The sequence below is a fragment of the Canis lupus genome, chromosome 17, assembly GCF_011100685.1.
Source record: "Canis lupus familiaris isolate Mischka breed German Shepherd chromosome 17, alternate assembly UU_Cfam_GSD_1.0, whole genome shotgun sequence".
Classification (NCBI taxonomy): Eukaryota; Metazoa; Chordata; class Mammalia; order Carnivora; family Canidae; genus Canis; species Canis lupus.
Genome location: NC_049238.1, coordinates 26433197 through 26450389, shown reverse-complemented (window position 1 = coordinate 26450389; position 17193 = coordinate 26433197). Strand labels below are relative to the sequence as shown.

The 17193-nt window shown below is 41.2% G+C and overlaps 1 protein-coding gene across 7 annotated transcripts in view; it reads right to left on the bottom strand.

Annotated features, from left to right (window-relative positions):
- The window catches only part of LTBP1 (latent transforming growth factor beta binding protein 1), a 390765-nt gene that overhangs the window by 164191 nt on the left and 209381 nt on the right, over positions 1-17193 (bottom strand). The window lies entirely within an intron of this gene.

Here is a 17193-nt window from a genome sequence, read left to right as displayed (position 1 = left end):
GACACAATTAGAGGGGGGGAAAAAACCCTCAAACTTTGAAATGAAACATCAGAATAAAATCAATACAACACTAATGAACAAGCATATTTCTAAGAGCTTCCTGGCATTTTGAGAGTCTTAAGAAAATCTGTCACTGCTCAGAGCACTTCATAAAACGTATGTTTCCAATGCCCGCCTTCCTTTTATTTTTTTTTTCCTTAAGAACCGCAACTCAAAAGTTCAACATAAACTTTTAAAATTTAGTTTAACTGTCTGTTGGAATCTCTGCTGTGGATCATCAGAGAACAGAGCTGTAAGGGTGTAGGGCATGTGTGTAAACCTTGAGAATGTGGCACAGGTCCCATCTGCAAGAGGCTTTGGTTTTCCTACAACACCAAGGCCTTGGCAGGAACAGGGCAGCATAGGACGGTACAAGAAATGATCACGGACTGTGCCAGATCAGCTCTGGCAGAGATGAAAGCTCCACACAACCGAGTGGCCTGACCCAGGGAGGTCAGCCAAGTTAGGAAGGTGCTGGCAGGTTTAAGCGAGGCTCGCAGGCAGAAGAGCAGAGCTGACAGTTGTCAAATATAAAGACCCATCTCATCTCCCCTGGTAAAATCACAGGAGGTCTGATGAGGCTGAGAGGAAGGGGCCTTAAATCAGACTAACCCAGTGGGGTCAGGCAAACAGATTCTTCTCTGTGTACCCATCCCGAGGCCACTTGTGCAAAAAAGGCCACATGGCTTTCCACTGACACTCAGCAGACTAAGCCCAGACCCCACATCCGAGGGGTCACTCTGCCTTCCTCTGCCTCAACCTCTAAAAAGTTCTCCAAACAGCTGCCAGTGTCATCCACAGTCTGAAGACTGCAAACTCCGTGGGATGATACACAAGATCCTCGCTACCCTGCCGTAGAGCGTATCATTTTTTTTCTAGCCCCTCCACCTGTATACATCTAGCCTTTGGGCACTCTAAAAAGCTGTTTATTTTCTAAACAAATGTCTTTCCAAGAGGTGTCTCCTTTGGTATACCCTATGCCCTTCCTTTTCCCTTTGTCTAGAGACACTTTACCCCAGGAATCCCAGCTCTGAAGAAGTGTCACTATGAAGCCTCCTATCTCCTCAGCATCAGTGAGCTCCTTTCTCTTTACCCCACAGCACACTCCACATAGCTCCACCGCCTCTGCTGTGCTAATTAAATGCAGATGTATCTTATGTATCTTTATATCCCAAGACACAGTGCACATGCTCAATGAATTCTGAATGGAAGAAGGAGCAAAGAATATAAGCAACTAAGAAATGACCCAGGTACAGTCCATCCAGGCAAGCAGTGGCTCTGTGAAAACCAGGAAAAGGTAGCAAGTGCTATCCAGGCTAGTAAGCGCAACGTGGTGACAGATGACAGAGAGTCTGGACAGGTGGTGACCCTTAGAAGGGCAGCAGACACCAATCACCTGGTGGGCCTCTCCATTCGGATGGAGGCTCTAAGTAACCACATGTTCAAATTGTAAAATAAAACCAGGGAAGACCCGCACAGTTCATGAAGGTTTAGTGCCATCATAGTTTTGAGGTCCTTAGGTGTTTGTGGTTTTTAATGGTTTCGACAGGATGTTGTTGTGTGCTCTAAAAACCAGTCAATGATGAGGTTTGCTGGGGATGCGGAGGGCAGAAAGGCAGGAAGGAAAGTGAACACGCCAACAAATGAGAACCTGACAGAAGCAAAGCATACAGTGGCTGGAGGCAGGTGGTTCCCAAATTCCTTCAGCACAGTCACAGAAGTCTGAAACAGGAAGCTCATGAGGAAGGAAGAGGCAACTGACTACAGGCATCAGACTGGGAGCCAGTGATGATGTGGAGAACATGGAGGTCTGTCTCCACCATCGGTTCTGCTGCCAGTGTGCCTCATGTTTCCAGGTTTATCAAGCAGGTTGATGTGAGACACCAGTATACCTCAGACGTACATCATTCGTGTACCAGATTCTTCAGGTTCTTCTCTTAATCAAGCAAAACTTTCAACACTTGCTGATTTTATATGCTCAAAATTTTAGTAGCAGTTAAAATCCAATTTTCACCTCAGATTCCTAGAATGTTTTATTTGGTAGGGTAAAAATAAATCATTTCTCTCTACCAGGCCTCAGAAAAGGTACAAGGTTTTCATTACAGGATCCGGGCTGCTTTATCCCATGGCTTTGTTTTTGCAGGTCCACAGCCAAGAGCAGCACAAACCATCCAAATCGATTAAATAAATGACGGTGTAGGTGGTACCACCAAACTGTGTGTTCTTCTCAAACTTGGGCCTGCACAAGATAATAATAGGCTGCAAAGGATGAAGTCAGGCTTATAACAAGGCACAGTCTCACACATGCCCCCTGAGGTAGTTAATTATGAAGAGGCTTCAGTGTGAGCCAGAAAAGGCCTGAGAGATCTGTGGCCATAGGCAGGGCTCTCACACAAGAGACTACCCACCACTATGAGGTCTTACTTGGACGTAGGACATATCCAGAAGAAAAGGCGGAAGAGGATCTTCTCTCCTCCACACTAAAGGTCACACTGGAGAGATTCAAGAAGAATAGGAGGAGTTGGCATTCAGATTGCCCTTCTCTCAGAGTAGTGGATTTCACTTCTTCGTGGGACATCATCACAAGGCCCCATGACTGGCTCTAACTGCATTTTTATGCCCAGATTGGGGTGACTTTTTACAAGTTAAAAACACAAATGGAATTTCTCCTATGTGATTCATTCACCGCATTTTCAGAGAAAGCCTGTCTCTCGCTTCAAGAAATATCTTATGCATAAGTGATTCAGAAGAAATGTGCTAAAAAATTTACAACCGATATTTTGCTATTTCAAGCCAGAAAGAAAAATCTATCCCATCAAATGAGCATTGTGCTGTAGCTCCTCAAAAAGCTCACCCAACCTTAGGCTGCACACCAGGGACACTGTCATTCCACACATCTGTGCTCTAGGGTTTGCAGATGCACAACCCACCTAGAGCAGAAAGCAGAACAGGGCTGACTCTGGCAACCAGGTCCTGTGAGCGTCAAGTGAAGAAAGGAGAGGGGGCAGTGTGTGTGACCAAGATGACAGAGTTCAGACACGTGAAACAAGCTTGTGGCCTGCAGCCAGCTGCGTGAGAACATATTAGCAGGACTAAAGGTCATAAGTCACAAGAAGACAGGATTTATGTCATCCAGCAGGCAGCCTTTTCCACAGCGAATGCTCCTCAATGATGGAAGGTGCGGACTTCTTCACTGGGAGTGGACGCTGGAGGACCACCTGTCAGGAATGTCCAGGGCATGAAGCAGATTGACTTCTAGGTTCCCTGCCAGGTCTGAGGTTCTGTGTTCAATACCTCCTGCCAGGTCACATTACTCGGTGTAGGAAAGGTGGATTACCAGAGGTTCCATCGCTCTCGTGTCTGCATTCAGGACTGTGCATGTCTAGATGCATCCTAACCACCTTCTCTAAAGTCTTCCTTCCTTCCTCACACCAGCCTCTCCAGGGCTGCTCACCCCAGGCTGAGCTTCCCCCTACGGGACTTACGTAAACTAGACAGGAGAAAAACAAACAGAGCTAGTCCCAGCCCCAATTCACCAATGCCCTGGCCATGCATGATTCTTGGAAGACTGAGCACAAAAAAATAATTCAGTGACCTTTCTTCCCTTCCCATGTTGGCACCATGCCTCAGAAGGTAAAGCTATTCAAGGGTTATCACAATTGCTCCATGAAGAGCTGTGTTTTAACTTCTACAATGCAAAATTATCGCGCGTGCACAATGGTGTAAAAACCTTTCGTTTTTAAAGCAGCTGTCAAGAATAAACAGATTGTAGGATAACATACTTTTCTAAATCTTGACTTAGTTGGGAACACTTCACACTTCAACCTCAGTTTTGAGGTACTACCTACCAGGGAGCATTCCTGATCCTCAAAGGTAAGGTGTGATTGCATTTGTTTTTAGATCTCCCTATAAATGTATGAGTAGGAATGACAGTTCAAAACTTACCATTTGGCAACCAAGGCCTGTCATTTTTGTCAATTAAAAACTCACCACTGGAGATGTTTCAGAGATGAGCAGTAATTTGAGGAAGCTGTAATAAATATTGGAGCATGGTTTCATAAGATTTAATTTTCATACCTTAAAATTACTAGTACTTACAGTATCCTCATTTTAAGAGTGTTTGCTGTATTGTGCCAGGTGCTGGGGAAGGAAGATCTAGTTGTGGGTAAAAGAAGAGGGTGCTGGATTGCAATTAGTAAACCTGGATCTAAATTCCCACTCTTTCTCATGAGCAATGAGATATTCACCACACTGTCCAGCCTCTCCCAGCTAAGAATGGGACAATGGGACAATAATCCCAACGGTAAAGAACTGTAGTGAGATTAAATGAAGCATATCCAGGAAGGGCTGCCCTATCCCTTCAGCACCTGTGCAAGGACTAAAAAGAAGTGACCCGTAAGCTGTATTCAGCATCAGAACACAGCATTCAGGAAACAGAGCATGGGCTGGATCCCTGTCTGCCCTCTCAGCTGGTGTCCCATGTGAGTACAACCTATAAAATGTTCAAGTGCTGGCCATCTGTTAGCCTCCTAGCATCCTTTTCTGAAAACAGCTCAAATATTTCACTAGTAAAAGGGCTGCTCGATAGTGACAGCCACCATGTCAAGGACATACTACTTAGTTTTCCTACTAAAGACATTTAAAAACAATAATACCAAAATACTCTTACAAATCACCTTTATCACCCATACAGAACTCATTTTACTCTGTGATCAGGAACCATTCAGCAATGAGGCATAAAATACTGAGTTTAAATAAAGAAGGTTTTCTCAAAGAGAGTAAGGCACTGGAGCCAAAGAAACAAATACGACTGAAAATGGAAAAGTAGCACAGATTTTTTTAAATGCACTAAAGTAAAACATGAAAGAACAGAGAAGGCTGACTCACTGCAACTCTTGCAAGAGTGTGCAGGACTGTGTTTAGGCAAGAGCTGAAACAAGGCAGTGACTCAACTGCTGGACTGGAGAGAAAGATTCCAAAGAGATGGAGCAGCTCGAGCTAAGCCCAAGGCTGACCACCAACTGGGAGAGGACCCAGGGGCAGGTGGGTGGGAGGGGAAGGGCAGAGGAAGGCAGGCCAAAGACAGAGGAACAGAGAGAGTGGGTGGGAGAAAGGCAGAGAATGAGCTAGAACTAAGCCATAGAGAATTTTCCAAATTTGGGATTCAGTTTGTTTAAGTACCAAAATTAATCAGGAGATAGTTCCTTTTCCCAAATCAAGAAGTTTGGGATTGCTTCCAGTGAAGTATCTGGCATCTTTGAAGTAATGGCAAACACAGAAATATTGATAAAAAGGAGGAGGGGAAAATTTTTTCATATGACTATAGTTTTGTACATCTGATACTTCCCCTCAAGAGTAAAAAAGAATTATCAGCACAGAGTATATCATTCATGGGGGGGAGGGAGGGCAGGGCGGTGGTCAACAGAGGGGAAGAAATGACATTGAAGGTCAACATGAACAGTTATGAGAGAACAAAAAAAACACCCAAAATCGGATAATTATTAAATTGGCGATACTTTTCCTCAAAGAAAAAAGCACAAGGGAAGTTTTACATTCAGCCCAAAATGAGCTTTTTTCCCCCAACAAATGCTTTCCCCAATAAGAGATGTCCTATCACAAAGCAAACCCCCAGACACCTCTGTGTGCATTAGAATTGGTGCTCTCTGAAGGTGAAATAGACCTTTCCACACCTTCACAGTCCCTGTGGACCAAAGGAGAAGTAGTGTAAAGATTACCCATAACAGAGTAAATGCTAAGAGCTTAGCTTTTGAGGTTGGACCAAGATGGGTCCAATTTCTCACTTCACCAACTACCACATATATTACCACCATGGGCAAAACCCTCAACCTCTCACTGCCTATATCCTCCTCTGCAAAACATAACTAAAAATGCCCATTTTCACAGAGCTCTCAAGAGACCAAGATAATACATATGAGATAGTCAGATGGCCACCATGCAGTAGGCTCACAACCAATGTTAGATCCCTTTCCCCAGGCTCCTCGCCTAGAAACCAGGGTTTATTTAACAAAGAACTAAGTAACCTAACAGTTACTCAGTATACAATGTCCCAGATTCAATTTATCAAGAAAGGAGATGCAAAAAATAATATAGAAATATGAAAATAAAAAGATTATGATTATGATTTTGCTACAAATGTTTAGGTTTTCACAAAAGTGTTCTGGCTAGTGAAAAAATGTTTGGAGAATAAATGCTGTGGAATATTTATAATTGTATGGACTTCATTTTAATTCTCCTCAAGAAACACAACATGATGTCATTGAATTTCAGTAATTCAACCAGTTAATGTCAATGTTCAAGCAGTAAGTTTCACTTTGGGGACATCCAGATCCTTCTGGTCACGTACCATGTCTTGGTGCCAAAAGATCAAGACCACGAAGCCAAAATAGCAGAGCCCACTCACACCTCTTGCCCACAATCATCCATGGTTTAGTCATAAACCACTGCAGAATGTGGAACTCACTAAGACAGGTCCCAGAAAATATATGTCCTTTTAGGTTCAACTAGTGTTATAGACTGAATGTGTGTCTCATCCCCTAAAACCCTATGTTGAAGCCCTGACCTCTAATGTGACAGCATAGGCAGGTGGGGCTTTTGGGAAGTAATTAGGTTTATTTTTTTCCATATTCACATAGCTTTTATTACAGTCTGTTATTATAATTGTTCTACTTTATTATTGTTGTTGTTAATCTCTTACTATGCCTAATTTATTTATTTTTAATTTTTTTCAAATTTTTATTTAAATTCTTAGTTTAGTAAGAATTAAGTATTGCACTATATGTTAACTAACATAGGTTAGTTTCAGGAGTAGAATTTAGTGATTCATCACTTACATACAATACCCATTGCTCATCAAACAAGTGCCCTCCTTAATAACCATCACCCACATAGACCATCCCCTGCCCATCTCCCCTCTATCAACCTTCAGTTTGTTCTCTATAGGTGAAGTAATTAGGTTTAGATGAAATCATGAGAATAGGGCTGCCATGATGGGGTTAGTGTCCTTGCAAGGCGGGGAATAAAGACCAGGGCACAGCCTGCCCCCCTTTCCCCCATCTCTGCCATGTGAGCACATCAACAAGGTTGGTGTCTACAAACTAGGAAAACAGCCCCACCAGGCACTGAAGCTGCAAGCATCTCAATATCAGTCTCCAATCTCCCAAACTTGTTGTTTAAGCTACCCAAACTATGGTATTTTGTTACGACAGCCAAGCTGACTTATATAGATAGCAATGGTTTCTTGTGAATACTCCACGTCCAAAAGAGATGGCCTAAGAGCCAGGGTGGTATAGGACAAAGAACTCTGGAACAGGAACCAAAGAGCCTCAGTTCTAGTCCTCACCAACTGCAAAGTCAATACAAGATGCAAAGCAAATTAACTTACTTCTATGGGCTTCAGCTTCCTCAACAATAAGTTCTGGGTATAGACTAATTACTAATACTCATTGATGTGCTTAAGTTCTGTGATTTCATAAAGGCTCCAGTGCAGGGGTAGAGAATAACAGGGAGCTATAAGTGGAATGCTTTGCTGTGCCAGGGAAATCCTATGAAGGTCAGTGCTCAAATGTTTCCTACCTGCCAGACTGATACAGTACATTTCATGATGCCATGTGTTTGCTAGTCCTAACATCACACCCTGTCGTAGACCAGGGTGACCAGTGATAACCAGGATGGGCCTCCACTTCTTGACATTACTTTATGCTCACCCTTTTCCTGCTAGCCAGTACTCACAAAAAAGGCAGCTATGTCTTCCTGAAAACAGTCATGGCTTTTACATAGCTATTTTCTTTCTTTTTTTTCTTTTAAATATTTTTTATTTATTCATTTGAGACAGGGGAAATAGAGAGAAAGAGAGAGAGAGAGAATGAGCAGAGGGACAGGCAGAGAGGCAGAAGGAGCAGCAGACTCCTCGCTGAGCAAGGAGCCCAATCGGGGCTGGATCCCAGGCCCGGAGATCATGACCTGAGCTGAAGGCAGACGCTTAATCAACTGTGCCACCCAAATGCCCCTAAACAACTATTTTCTAGAGTATAGTAATTATAATGAATTGTATTATGATTATCAATAGGCAAAATATCAGAAATTATTCAAGATGGTCATGGAGATGCAGATTTTGCATCTCTTGAGCTGTGACCTACTATAAAGTCACATTGTGATTGATCAACCCACCCTGAATGGGTGTCCCATAAATTAGTCCACCTGTGCAGTTGAGATATTCATCTCACCACCCCACCTCCCAACAACCGAGCTAGAAAATCTTATTCCAACATTCTGGCACAAAACCGAGGTTTTCTGGCAAACAGAAGCTATACCCTCAGTACTCTAAATTTGGTTGAGGAATGTAAATCCCTTTTTTGGAAATCTTGGGCTTCTTTTCATAAGAACCAGGATGAGGTCCCTTATGGGAAAAGTTCTAACTGTATATAATGGGGTGGATGAATCCAAACTTCTGTCACAGCTCTTCTTTATTCCTATCATCAATCTTTTCACTATGATATAAACACATCCCCACTCCGGCAAAGTGACTTCTGCGCATCCTCTGAGCAAAATGGTGCTCTTATAGCCTCTGGGCCAACCATGGCTCCAAACTAAACTGGAAAATCTCAGGAGAGCTCTTCAATGTCCATGCACTAGACCATTAAATATGTTTATTTCTATGTGCCAGTAAGAAAGAAGGTCCAAATATTTAAGTCTATCATTAATGCAACTAGAGCAACATACTTGATCAACTTGTCCTAAAGGCCTGTTGTCATAAAGGAGAATACTGTATGGTAGAGCACTGGCGGGGTAACAGGCATTGTCTCATAAGAAGAGGAAAACGCTTAAATACTTCCAGATTTTCTAAAAGAACTTGTAAAAAATTTGCTTTGGCTTGAGTAGAACATTCTTTATAGGCAAGGTTTTTTTCTTTTTTTTTTTAAATCCACCCAGCTTTCTTTTATTAGAGTAATTAAAACAATGTTAGGCATTTGGGGTATCTGATATAACCATAATCCTCTGATATTTCAGGCTATTGATTTTACAAAATATCTACTGTGACTAGGGCATTAACTGCTGGAAATGTATCCACATTGATTTCTGACAGTGTATTTGTTTAAAGCCTGCCGAAGCCAAACCATGGGCTTCAAGGAATTCCAGACAACTACTTTAGTTTATAAAACGGTATTTTAAAAGTTACACTAAGGCAAAAATGGTTTTAAAAAGTAACATACAAAGGGGAAAAAAATTCTTAAGCATGAAACTTGTGATTCTGCTTGACATCTCTTCTAAAGAAACAATTAAACTTGGGCTATTTTCTCCATCTCTACAACAATTTAAGCATTTCAACAGTTGTGATATATGTGTCTTGCTATTCTTACATTGTGAAAAGAATAAGTATTGTCATGATTATATTCTGACATCATAATTCCCATTAGCCTATCCTTGCAACAAAACAACACAAATCACACCATAAATCCTAACATTAGATGGTGAGAACATGAAATTTATTCAAAGTTCCATTACCAAGAATGTGGCTAAAAAGACAGACTCGTGTTGAGGAGGAAATAAAGATAGGCAGACAGACATGGTTGTTACTATGCAACCAGATCACTCCCAAAATGATGAGCATCAAGTCCTCCTTTCCCCAGTGCTTATTTCTACAACTGCATTGAAGGAAATTTTCTATATTAAGCTTCAGTGCTTCTCGGGTTCTTTTTGTCTATGTGGAGATACTGAAAGAAATGAAAATCATTTTGGGTCTCATATCACTGTGTAAATTTTAACACGTGCCTCATCTGGTTAAGTTCTGTTTTTCTGTGTCTTATCCAAGTACACAGAACTCAAAACTAATAATTACCTGTGGTTTGGTTGCAAATAGTGTAGAAAAACTGAATGCCACAAATCATATTAATAGGTTTCTTTAGTTCCCTGGGAGCAGGAAACCAGGTCTGTCTTGACCACACTCTGCCACTTGTGGCAGGATGTTCTCTGTTCACCAAAGAACCACTTGTCCCAGCTTCCCGGTGTGTGCCGCTTCCTAACTACCATGGGTTAGCTAGACTACTCTAACAAAATATCATAGACTGGGGGATTTAAGTGACAGACATCCATTTTCTCACAGCTCTGCAGGCTTAAGGTGCAAGATGTAAGAGCATGGTCAACTCTGGTGAGGTCTTTCTTTCTGGCTTGTAGGAGCTGCCATCCTGCCGTGTCCAGATATGGCAAAGGGAGTGAGTTCTCAGGTATCACTTCTTAAAAGGACACTGATTCTATCATATCAAGGCCCTACTCTTACAATCTCATTTAATCTTAATTACCCCTTATTGACTCTATCTCCAAATATAGTCATGTTGGAGGTTAAGATTTCAACATATGTTTTGGGAGGGCCACAAGTGAGTCCACAGTCCTGACAGGCAGGGCCAAGTGACTCACTGTGAACAAGAACTGTAGGAAAAGTAGTGTCCCTTGCAGCATCTCTCTCTCACTCCATTGTAGGAATTAAGGAAGCCACATATTCCAGAGAGTACGGCGTTAATATAGTGGAAGCCCATCAGCCTGACACTCAGAGATATAGCACAGAGCTCTCTGCTCACCCCTTACACATCTAGCACTAGCAAAATGCAAGCTTCTGTCATGTTGATTTATGATCACAGCACAACCTAGCTGAACCTAATAATCCATTTTCTGACTATTCCTCTGCACCCAGCACTGAGCTGAATTCCTAAATGGCCATGCCCTCATGGAAAGGACAATCTCATGGGGCAAAGAGGATCAAAATCAACAATTTTTAGATAATTCAAAATGGCCTGATTGGATTCCAAACCCAGTGAGAGTTCAGGGAGGAGAGAGCAGATGTGGTCTGAAGGACTGGAAGGCTTTCTGGAAGCGCCAAGACTGGAGAGGAGGCTCTCGGGTCAGCCTAGATTTCTGAGACCACAGTAGGTCTTGATGTAGTTGATGTTTGGGCAGTTTGCTCTGTCCACAGATCCTGTGCATATGTCACTATCAGTGGCACATAAGACGGTGGGAAAGATGATGTCAAAATTATCACAGTCACAGGACTGCAGGGCTGAAAGAGACTGTGTTGGTTTTCTCAGCCAAAGCAGTTATTTGAAAAATGAAAAAACTAAGGGCCAGAGACATGGCAAGTTTGCAAAAATGGAGAAAGATCTATGGACATGGAAACACCAACAGGGCTAGTCCCCACTTCTGAACCTCGGGTTTCACATAAGTAAATGGGAGACAAAAATACCAATTTTCCTTGTGTTTTAAAGGTCAAGTAAGGTCATACATGTCAAAGTTCTCTATCAGCCATCAATTCTATAAAAATGCATTGTCTTACTAAGATGCCTGTCCCTAAGCCACAGAATGTTCATACCATTTTCTTAACAACTCCATTAAAGCCTGCACATTCTAAACCAGACCTCTTCAAAGTGTCATCTTGAAAGCTTTGCTGTTTGTGTTCAAAATATTTAGAGCTCCTCTGTCTGGATTTCAGAATTCTCTTCAGGGCTGAAGACATACTATTTTAAATATCCTCAATGGTACAAATCCTCGCTTGCTGAAGGCTGAATCGACGTTGAAAGCCTTCGATCCATTGAGACTACAGAAAATGAGTGAGCAGCAGATCAAAGACATACTAATTTTCTTATGAGCTCATAAACCGATTCTGAAACAATTGCTTCAAAAAAACAAGTTGCAAGTCTATTTGCACAACATCACTAGAATAAAGGCACAGCCTTGTAAACAGATCTCAATGAAAGAGAATACTCTATTTTATACACAAATTCTCTGATACATAAAAGGAGACAATAGGAGAAAAAAACGGAAGGATAGGAAAGAAAAAGAAATCTGTACTATAACTGTCGTGGGAGAAGGGGCAGGGCAGCATGGGGGAGTCACTCTGTCAGCTCTCAACACAGGGCAATGTTGCTTTTTTTTCCTCCACAAATCTATGGGTCAGATTCCGGACGACTGGGGTTTATTTTGATTTTTTTTTAAAGTAAACAGATGATTCCACTTTGTGTTAGCAAATCTCAATTCTAAGGGATCATGTAGACAAAGCCAAGAAACAACAACAGACCCTAGAATACCAGCTGCGACTCTTTAAACATTTTTGTCATGGACAGAGTTCATTTTGTCATGAGGATCAACCGTTGACTCAAGCCTTGGTCCCTTAAAACTACTCCCAACGTACTCAGAATTATCATCTTCAAATTTAATAATCACAAAACCGTGCCACTTTGCCAGCATCCGAAGTGACATAACATGCTTTCACTCTCAAGTGCCCCATAATTAATTTCAATGCCTGTTCCTCAACAAAAACAGGAGTCTAATTATTAATAGGTGTATTATTTTAGTGAGCCCTAGAGATATAGCACATGGAAATTTGATATTGCATGTCATGATAAAGGAATTTTCATTGCCAATTAAATGAAAAACATCTGAGAGGAGGGGTTTGAGGAGGACCAAGGAAGCATAAACTTGTCTATGAAACAGGTCAGGGTGAGTGAGCACTCAAAGCAGATACTCACAGGTGCCCAGAAGACACTGGTCTGGGGAAAGACTGGTATTAGGGGGTAGAAAGGGTAATGTATGGGTCATCGTCCAGTCTCCGAAGTACTCTACCTCAGTTCTAAGAATCTATGTTTTGATTATCCTAATGTCTCAGTGCCACATTCAATCCAAGTAAAACCAGCAGTTCTCCCTGCCAGTGGCAGAAGCCCAATGACATGCAGACATGTTCTCTTTCACATGCAGTTCTTTCTCCCTTTGGATCTTATCCCTGTCTTTACTGATCTTTTCAGCTCAGAGGGAGAGGGGACCTGCAGGAAGTATGTCTAGTAAATCTGCTGGAGCAAGACCAGCCTACATTGTAGAGCCTTGGGCATTCATCACTGACATATGTGTGACACCGTCAGTGCTACCTCTGCTGTTGACACAGGTAAGATCTAGCAAGGGTGGCCATTTGGGAGCCACTGGAGACAACCAGACTCATCAACATTTGATTACATATTTCTTAGATTATGCTAAAGGAGTATTTGAGTGGGACACTGAAGAAAAACCCTGATGTCCTACGAAATGCCTGGTGTTAATGACTTACTTCAACTGAAGGAGGCCAAACTTCAGTAAATGCAATTGGCACACCTCAGTGGGGCTCTCTGCTCACAGAAAGGGCAGAGGGCTGGTAGCCCTGACTTAGCCTTTCCCAGTCACTGCCCAGCAGTACACCTGCAAGAAGATGAAGGCCAAGTTCACCTGGGATGGCCCTGCCTCTAAAAGCACATGGCTGGGGAAATGGGGAAGGGGTGAGGACCACAGGCACGCCTGTACCCACTGCTGGCCCAGCCTGACTGTCTCCATTCCCCTTCCCACCAAAGGGATAATACATCAGTGAGAGGCCAAGCATCTTCACTAAAATGTCGTTTACTTACTCCTTCTTTAGAAGGCTCAGCTACTTATGCCGCTTGGGGACTTAGTTTAGGGAAATAACCAACATGAAAAGTGTTACAATGGGCAGCCCAGGTGGCTCAGCAGTTTAGTGCCGCCTTCAGCCCAGGGCATGATCCTGGAGACCCGGGATCGAGTCCCACGTCGGGCTCCCTGCATGAAGCCTGCTTCTCCCTCTGCCTGTGTCTCTGCCTCTCTCTCTGTGTGTGTCTCTCATGAATAAATAAACAAAATCTTTAAAAAAAAAAAAAAAGTAAAGTGTTACAATGATTCCAGCATCATCCCCATCAGAATATCCTCAACTAGTTATTCCATCTTAGCTTTACGCCTCATTCTGGCAGTGTGGAAACTAAAGAAAAAGGTTTCTAAGCAGAGCTTAATGTTCCAGCCCCTGTAATTGAGGACCTAATCCATTTTCCATCACTGGAAGAGATTTTCATGGTCTACAGTCTGTCTCTATATGTACATCGGTAACAATTCACACAGGTATCTATCCATCTATCTGTATTTTCTTCTTCCACATGGAACTGACAGCCCTGGCATCTGTTTCCCTACTTTCTCACTGGCTTCTGTGTGGTAGAAACCAAAAAATATTTTTCTTCAAAGTCCTGTCACTGAAGAATTGAGTTTTTAAAAAGTACTTTCAGCCATAATTAGGATAGTTTTCCACTTTTATAAGCTCACACTTTCCTGCTAATTTCTCCATGACGCTTACTTTAAAAAAATTGTTTTTAAACAAAAGTGCATCTGTTTGGCCCTTCAAAAATTGTGTGTGTGTGTGTGTGTGTGTGTGTGTGTGTGTGTTAGTACCTAGGTTTAGAGATGGAGGATGTTATTGAATTTATCTGCCAAAAGAGATCTATCTCCAGTTATATCCAATTATTTCTCCAAAGGCCCATTCTGTTTCCACTTTCTCCTGTCTAAAGAGAACTGTTATAACAATTCTGGAACCTCTAAGAGGATCTCCCAAATAATTCTTGGGTTGCTTTAACTCAGTTTTGCCCCAGTTCTGATTATTTGTATGACCAGAAATTAAAGGAAAGAAAGGCTTTTCCAATAATTTCAGGATTTCACAGCAACTACTGCTGCTTTTTCTTCCTAATCTACATTAGGATTATTTTTTCTACAAAGAATTTCTATCTCTAATTTTAATAGAGAATTTAATCTTAGAGTTTGTTTCTTATGGGGTTTTTTTTGAACTTATGGACACTTTATAAGTTGCAAACTACAAAAAGTGGGTTTGCGTGTTGATCATCTTTATCTGTGCTAAAGCACTGTACTAAAAATATCTTTTTTGTTTACACCTACTTCAGGTTTTCCAGTACTTCTGTTCTTAGTTAACTCAGGTGTTTATATGTGGAATTTTCTGCTCTCTTGGCATTTGCAATAGGAAGGTCTTGAAGCACTTGACTTTTTTGTCTCGTCTTGTAATGTCTGTGTCTAATTAAGGGGCATGTTCCCGTGTTTAACAAAGAACACATGATTGCGCAACTGGGCAATGGCAGACCCAAGTGTGGACGCTGGACCCCAAGCCCTACATCATGATTCTAAACACTTCTCAGACAAGGTTTTTTATACCATCTGGCATCATTAGGTCACTGCAAATGTTTGTTTCCAGCAACTGGGCAACAAATAAAACATGCTTAAAACAACCAAAAACTCAAATGCCAAGTAAGTTTCAAATTTAGGTCACTGCTAAGAGAACCATTTTAAAACAAAGGAAACCCTTGTACAATGGGAAAGGTATATGTATTCAATGTCCCTGTGATGCAAAAAGAAATTGGAGGGGTATTTCCTGAAATTTGGCCTCTCCTTAGAAATGAAAACTAGCATGGAAATGTTCAACTTTTAAGCATGTGAAATAACATGAGATTTTCCTAAAAGTAGCTGGTAATTGTAATCATTGGAGATGTAATTCTACCTCAATCTATGCCATAAACAAACCTGCCAAAATGTTTTCAAACTTACACAGAGTACCATGATTTTCTTCAGGTAGCACACAGATATGTAAATGCCAAATCATGACTTGCTAACTACTTCAAATTTGATTTACATTCAAGAAACCCATTCCTCTTAGCCACACCATTCATTCTATTAGTTTCTGTCCTTTTTTGTCTGTACCTGTACCCAGCCCAATTCATGCAGAAACCAATACTTTATGATCTAAAAAATAAGACATTATTTTTAGGACTCAAAAAATGGAACACTTTGTACAACAGTAAAACAAGAGGACCAATTCCTCCCTCCACCCCACCCCTCAAACTCGTATCTTGACACAGTCTGTCAAGGTAAAAAAAAAAAAATTATAAATTTCCAATCCCATTATTCCTGCTCTTTTCTCTTCATAATACAACCCAAAGAAATGTCCTCTATTCTCATGAATTTATCACCACTAGATCTTTTTGCTGCCCACTGAACTTTCTCCATTCATCTACTCTTACTCCATCTCTGAAACAGTACTAGATTTCCTGATTGATACTCAAGAATACACCACTCTTGATGTCAGCCAAGGATGGGGCTGCTTAAAACAAAGATGTAGCTACTCATCTGCACCTTACAATCCTCCCCCAGGGTCAGTTAATCAATGAGAGTCAGGATTTATCCGCTTTCTCAAGCAGGTTAGTTCAGAATGGTCCAACTCATCACCATCCTTTTCTTTGCAACAGCCCATAATCAAATCCTGATGCTTGATTCTTCACAAAAGCTCAGACATTCATCTTTATTTTCAACTTCACTTCTTAGACTGGACCCTGGTCAATTCAAAATGGACCAAGGCCAACTTTTCTTCCCGGGCCTCCTCACATCTACCATTCCCACATCCACCCACCCCATTCTTTCCTAAGTTGAAACTTTAAAAATTACTTTCTTAAAATTCATAAAATGTATCAAAGTTACAGCTTTTAAGTTCAGTTTAAAATTCGATTATTCTACATTGAGAAATTTAGCATTTTTCTTTTCCTCAAGAATTTTTCAGATACTCTGACATATTCAAAGAATAATACAATGATCACTTGAATACCCACCCCTCAGAGTCTGCAATAGTTAAAATTTTGCCTTATTTCTGTGTAAAATGTATTTGAAAATAAATTATAAACATGGTATTTTACCCCTCAAACTTTCAACATTCATCTCTCAAGAATAAGGACACGGTCCTACATAACCACAACATCATTATCATACCTAAATAACAGTAATTCAAAAATATCATTTAATATCCAGTCCTATTTAGATTCCTCAATTATTCCTGAAATGCCCTTTAGAGCTAGGTGTCGTATGTGTTTCTAGCCAGGATTTGATTAAGGCTCATATGTTACATTTGTTGTTCTGTCTCTTTGCCTCTTTCTAGAAAAGTTACCTTGCTTTTTTCCATAAGAAGGTTTTTTGCAAAAACCAGGCAATAATATCCTACATTATAAATCTGTCTGATAGAGGAGATATGTGTGCAATATTTTTAGTTGACTTCTTCACTCCCTACGAACTGGATAGGTTAAGGTGTAAGGGCTTGATCGGATTCAGATGAACCATTTTTGAGAAGACTACTTCAAGGATGATGTGTAAACTCCATACTGTAGCACATTGGGAGGCACATAATATCAGTTGTCACACTTCTAATGATTCTGACTTTGCCTGGTCAAGGAGGCTTCATGACATTGTTCCCTTGATGTAAGTAGTTTATATTGCATTATGCCTCAGGTGTAATGAGCT